We start from the raw sequence: 7,002 nt of genomic DNA on the forward strand, positions 1-7,002 counted from the left end.
CAAATCTGCTGGCACCTCCATCTTGAGCTTTCCAGCCTCGAGAGTTGTGAGAAATAAATATCTGTTATTTAAGCCACTCAGTCTATGGTAGATTGTTACAGTGGGCCAAAATGACTAAGACATTTTCTCATATCATCAATATTGCGTATACTTTCCCCTATATTCTTGAAAGTATATATTGTAAAGGTTTGCAAGCTTGAAATGGTATCTCATTTTTTTAATGCATTAAATTTAATATAATTTTACACTCCTGCCTCAATGCAGTCTCACCCATCCAATTTTTTTTTTATTGGCTAGTGAGATTGGTAATATCAACCACAAATTATATTAATAGCCGTTTCAAGTTATTCTTTTAATATTTGTATTTTTTCTTTTAAAAATGATTTTAGTGTTTGCATTTTGTTTTATAACCAAATGTATAACAACTATTTGGATGTATCTTTATATTGAATTTACTCCTGTATTACTAGATAATCTTTTATTATCATGGCTTACCAATTTATGACTCATTAATCACAGTTATATCTTAATATGTTGAAGTACATCTTCTAGTAATTTTTTTCAAGTAAGTTATATGGGATATATTATTTCTGAACCCCTTTGTCATAAAAATGGCTTCATACATGGAAAATAACAGCTGATTATAAAATGTTTTAATCACAACCTTTATAAAATTCTGAAAACATCATTAGAGTATTTTCTAACTTTAGTGTTTTAGAAAAGGTGTCAGAAACCAATGTGAGCTGTTACTGTGTAGGAATAATTAGAAAATCATACTATATTTTTCCATTATTTTAATTTAAACATTTGGGTAATTCTTTCTACAGATTCAATTCTCTCCAAGTAATTATATTGCCCATCCTTCTTGTATACTAGGCAATAATAATTGCAAAAAGAGCAAAATAATATTTGTAATAAGAAAAGAAATATTCATCGGGAAAGAAAACAAGTATGATTTAAAAGAATAGGTAAGGTGTAAGTATATAGAGAAGAGGACCTTTCAGGTAGGAGGAAATATATAAGTGTGACTAGAAGAGTTACTGATTCCCAGATCATGGATTCATCTGTGATGAATTGCTGTAGAGTACAGGAAATAAAAGGCTGAATGAATAATTAATAACCATTTTAAACATGTGAAATTATATTAAAAAGATGGTAAGTGTGGTTTCAATTCAGATTGGGCCAGACAGAAGAATACCTACTGTAACTGAAGAGATTAGGTATTTGGAAAAAATTCTACTTACTTGGAAAGAAGTGCAAGTGTTATGAATATTTCAGCATCCTACCCTCTTGATATTTTAAAGGCATGGTTAAATGCTACTTCCCTAGTCTAATTTATACACTGGGAGATCACAGAGTAAACGGTCTCTAACTTTCCTCTTTTCTTGATATGCCAAATGAAACTTGCATCAGACATATATGATACCCCAGCTGATACTTACCTTTAGACCTAGTGAATAGAAGTTTCTGTCCTAAATTCTGTGCTCTAGAGGGCTCCACTTTGACTTCACCCCACCCCTAGCTACATTTCCCATACAGACAGAATCCATGAAATCAAGGGGATGTGCCCACTTACACACCATGCCCACTCCTTTTAGACCATCCATTGCATGCTCAAGGCTGAACTGCCTGCCTAAACAGCCCTGAGCCCTCTGGATCTTGCAGAGGCTTTTTTTGACCAAGTCTTGCTCTGTTGCCAGACTGGAGTGCAGTGGCATGATCTAGGCTCACTGCAACCTCCACCTCTCACGTTCAAGCGATTCTCCTGCCTCAGCCTCCCAAGTAGCTGGGACTACAGGTGTACGCCAACACACCCAGATAATTTTTGTCTTTTTAGTACACACAGGGTTACATCGTGTTGATCAGGATGGTCTCAGTTTCTTGACTTCATGATCTGCCCACCTTGGCCCCCCAAAGGGCTTTTTGTTGTTGTTGTTGTTGTTAGATCCCTTCTTTGCTTATTATACCAAGTAAAGTGAAGGAAAAACCACTTTGAATTAGAATGTAGAAACATGTCACACCATGGTTGGCATCAATAGAAAGTAATTATAACTAACTTTCTTATCAATAGAAAGTAATTTTAACTTTTGAGTCTCATTTTGTTCTTATGAAAGACACGAATTAAGACATTTACCAATATGTAACTCAAATATCTTCTGATTCTATAGGCCCTCCCCTGCTTAATAATATAGTAGTTCCCTTTGACAAATAATCCTTATTATTTCTAAGGTTCAACAATAACAAAAAACAGGCCCTAAATGGAAATTCTCTCTGGAACTCATAGTGACCATACATCCCTTTTTGGTTCACAGATTCCACCATTAGGGGGACTCCATTAAAGACCTCGTTTTCTAGCCTTCTGGATCTCCAGGCCTCTCAGAAGTCACTGGCTATGCTGGCCACAGCAACATGCCCTTCTACCTCCCCTGGGCTGGCACTCATGGATCACACATAGGAAGGACAATGTGATAGGCAAAATTTTAAGGTGATCCTATGATCTCAGCCACCTGATGTCCCACCCATGATTAAATGGCAAAGGGATACTGCAGATGAAATTAGGCTTACTAATTAGTTGACCTTAAGGTGGCAAAATTATTTTGGTGGGCCTTACCTCATCTCAGGAATGTTTTAAAAGAAGAGATTTTGTTTACTGGCTGATGGCAGAAGAGGAAGTCAGAGGTATGTCAAACTTGGGAATGATTTCATGTGTCCTTACTCTTTTGAAGATGGAGCAGGCCACTTGGCAAGAGATACAGGCGGCCTCTCAGAACTCAGAGTGGCCCACAGAAGACAACCAGTGTGGAAAGGGAACTATAGTCCTATCTCCACAAGGAAATGAATTATGCCAACCACCTTTATAAGCATGGAAGCTGATTCTTCCTGAGACTCCCAATAAAAGCCCAGATCAGGCAACATCTAGATAACAGCCTTATGAGACCCTAAAAACAAAATCCGGGTGAGCTTGCCCAGTCTTCTGACCTACAGGACTGAGATCTAATGAATGGATGTTGTTTTAAGCCACTATGTTTGTGGTAATTTGTTACATAGAAGTGGAAAACAGACACTTCTGGTTTAGAGTGAAGAGTAAAATTACAGACACTATGGTTTCACTGAAAGAAGGAGAATTTAATCCTCTCCTCTTGCCTTTGTTTGTATGTCTTCTGATCATTTTTTCAGTTGACATGAACAATTTCTAGTTCTCCCTAAGCTTAAACCCCTCCTTCAATCCATAGATTCCCCTCCAAGCATGACTGCCCTTGTACATAGCTGGGTCATGTCCACTCCTAGCTGCCTTCCCCAGGTTTCTCACTGGTGTACCTGGTCCTTCCAGTGTGGAGGTGACCATCAGTCATGTCTCCCAGACTCAATGGGTCTATTTCCATCACTGAAGCCAAAAGACAAAAACAAGCTAGACTCTCCTCCCTTTCCCCCTTTCTGTCTTCTCATTTCCCAGTCTGTTTCCCCAACTAGATTCTGACGAAAGTTATTTGCAGCATTCCCATCAGTTCCATGAGTGACAGGAGACTGGTGTCAAGTGAGAAAATGAAATGTAAATTTTATTAAACAACCCCTCTCATCTCTGCGTATCAATCCAGATTCCAGCTGAACATAGCAAATCAAATCCTGTCTATGCCGGGCCTCAGGGCACACGGAAAATCATTTCCCCTTAATACCATTCCCTTCTAGTAAAATATTTTTCTGTTTGGTAAATGAAAATTTTAAATGCAAACCCTGTTTTAATCCCGGTGAAAAGCATATCTTCAAAATGAACATTCGAATGAGGGAGCAGAAAGAAGAAGAAGGAGGATTTGGGGGCAAAGGGGAAATAGAAGGGACTGGGAAGATGGAATTGTATTTAGCCGTGTCATGCGCAGTCCTGTCTGGTTGCTGTGCAGAGATGCAGATCCATAGAATAAATGCCAACATTCTTTGAAAGCTTGGACCATTAGGACATTTGTCTGCATGCTGTCCTGTCTTAGAGATAATAAAGATCTTAAATCTGATACACGGCCTTGAAATAGCATTACAAATATAAATACTTTATTCTGGGTGTGAATATATGCACAATGGCTGGCTTGTCTGGGGTTTTGATAAGTGGTGTCTGTGCATAGAGAAAATCTTAATTTGGAGCTTTAAAATATGATTAACTTAAAAAGAAAAAAAGTACATTTTAATTTCACATTGCAATGAAAATAAATTAAAATTTTAGCCAATAATTAAATTGACATTTACAATACCACTATGATTTAAAATATATACTCTATCTATATTCTATCTCATTTAAATAAAAATCATAAATGCTGCCTTTGTTTAAAAAGGAGATAATTTATCCAGTCTATTTTTTAATTTGCTCATTTTAAGTGGGTAAAATCATTTTTGAAATAACATTTTATCAGGATAAATATATTTATATTTGGGCTACCTGTCTTGATTTGTCTGAAATTGGGGGTTTTCTGAGGACATGGGACTTTCCTTGGTAAACTAAAATGCTCCAAAAAGTCCCACGTAAATGAGGGTGATTTAGTCACCCTAAAATAGTAATTCCTTATATATTAATACATTATCAATATCATAGACTACATATTTCTGTAAAATGGTCTTAAGCTAAATGCAGTTTTAACTGTGCCTAAGAGGGATCGCCTTGATTTGTGCAAACTTGGCAGACACAATTCAAACCTCCAAAACATGGGAGGCAGGACTCAAACATTACTATTGCTATTTCAGAAATGGTATTCTTATTCTCCCTCTTTCTTGACTTGTGGTTAAGTTTTTTTTTTTTTTAAATCAAGTTCTAAAGAGCTTTGAGTATTGGCTTTAGAATTATATTTCACTACATAAGAAAATAAGCATTCTTTTTCTTTCTCTTCTAGCATCAGACTTCTATACCTGCATAATCTACTTCTAAAAAGTAATTAAACTTGCTTTATAACTACTGTTCTATTCTTTGTTCCTTTTATAACCTAGCAAATATCAAATGTAGTTCCCATGTGATTAGGTAAGAATCTTCATATAAATATATTTGCTATGTCATCAAAAAACAAAAACAAAACATTCTTTGTGATATGGTTGTAAGTAGTCAGTATATAGGAAGCTGAATTTTGCTTTTCAAATACTTAGAGATGTGCTGAAAGAACACAACTGATATTTCATAAACAAATGTCTCTGGTTAAAAGACATAACCTGATTTGGATGCATTTCTACAATTAAGGTCCAAAAATGTAAAACAAGTGTTGGCTCAAACAGTGCATTCACTTTCCAAAAGAGCTATAGCATTTCTCACCTAGCACAGGTCTGTCCCTGAGACAGAAAGCATCATGTTTAGAATTTAGAAATAAAGTCATGTTTGTGCACAAGGAGAGAGTTTATATGGTTGTAATGTAGACATTTTAACTTGAACGATTGTATTTGGAATCATAATCCTTGATTGCTCATAATCCTTGATATATTTTTCTTTTTTAAAACATTTTTCTGTATTAGCTTTATTTCACACCTATCCATTCACCCATCTCTATCCATTTATCAGTCCAGTTTATTGTTTTATCCATTTTAAAGTAAATTACAGACATTGGTACAGGTCACTTCTAAACATTTCAGCACACATTTTATTATTTAGAGCTGAATATACATTCATGGTTTTTGTTTTTCTTTTTTTTAAATTGGCACATAATAATTGTACATGTTTGTGGAGTATATAGTGAGGTTTGGATATGTACAATGAATAGTGAACAGATCAGGTTAATTAGTGATTACCATTGTCTCAGAGATTTCTCAATTCTTTGTGTTGGGAAGATTCACCGTCCTACTTCTAGCTATTTGAAACTATATATTATTGTTAGCTGTACTCCTCCTACAGTGCTGTAGAACACTGGAACTTATTCCTCCTATGTGGCTGTAATTTTATATCCTTTGATAAATCTTTCTCTATCCCTTTCTTCTCCCTTCCAAGAGTCTAGTATTCTCTGTTCTACTATTATGAGATCAACATTTTTTTAAGCTCCCAAATATGAATGAGAATCTGCAGTGTTCAGATTTCTGTTCCTGGCTTATTTCACTTAACATAATGTCCTCTAATTCCACTTACATTGCCACAAATGATGTGATTTCCTTCTTTTTTATGACTGAATAGTATTCCATGGTATATACACCACATTTGTTTATCCATTCGTCTATTGTTCGGCACCTCGATTGATTCCATTACTTGGCTATTGTGAATTGTGCTGCAATAAATATGGAGGTGCAGATATCTCTTCCTGATTTCTTTTCGTTTTCACAGTAGTGGGATTGCTGGCTCATATGGAGTTCTATTTGTGTTTTTGTGAGGAACCTCAATGCGTTTCTCCATAGTGGCTGCATTCATTTACATAATTATTCTTTCTTTTTAGTATTTTTATGTACTAATTAAAAATAGAGTACTTAGCTTGAGAATGTGTAAAAATTCTCTGTGTAAAGAGTATACAAGCAAGGCTGTGGGCCCGGTGGTTTACGTCTATAATCCCAGCACTTTGGCAGGCTGAGGTGGGCGGATCACCTGAGGTCAGGATTTCAAGACCAGCCTGACCAACATGGAGAAACCCCATTTCTACTAAAAATACAAAATTAGCTGGGTGTAGTGGCGGGTGCCTGTAATCGCAGCTACTTGGGAAGCCGAGGCAGGAGAATCGCTTGAACCCAGGAGGTGGAGTTTGCGGTGAGCCAAGAGTGCGCCATTGCCCTCCGGCCTGGGCAACAAGAGCAAAACTCCGTCTAAAAAAAAGAAAAAAAAAAAAGCAAAAAAAGCAAGACTATCTCAAGGCAAAATTGTATAATTATTAACATGTGCATTTTGGATTTTTTTTTTTACCTTTGGCCTATCTTAGTTCTTCTAACCTTACTGTCCAAATCTCAGGAGCTCTGACCAGCTCATTCCAGATATATCTCAAGCACCGAGCCTACACTTTCTCTGTCCTTCCCTTTAAACTTACTTATCCAGTGACCTATTTCTTCTAGAATTTATGGATAGTT

The sequence above is a fragment of the Macaca nemestrina genome, chromosome 5 (genome assembly GCF_043159975.1).
Source record: "Macaca nemestrina isolate mMacNem1 chromosome 5, mMacNem.hap1, whole genome shotgun sequence".
Lineage (NCBI taxonomy): Eukaryota > Metazoa > Chordata > Mammalia > Primates > Cercopithecidae > Macaca > Macaca nemestrina.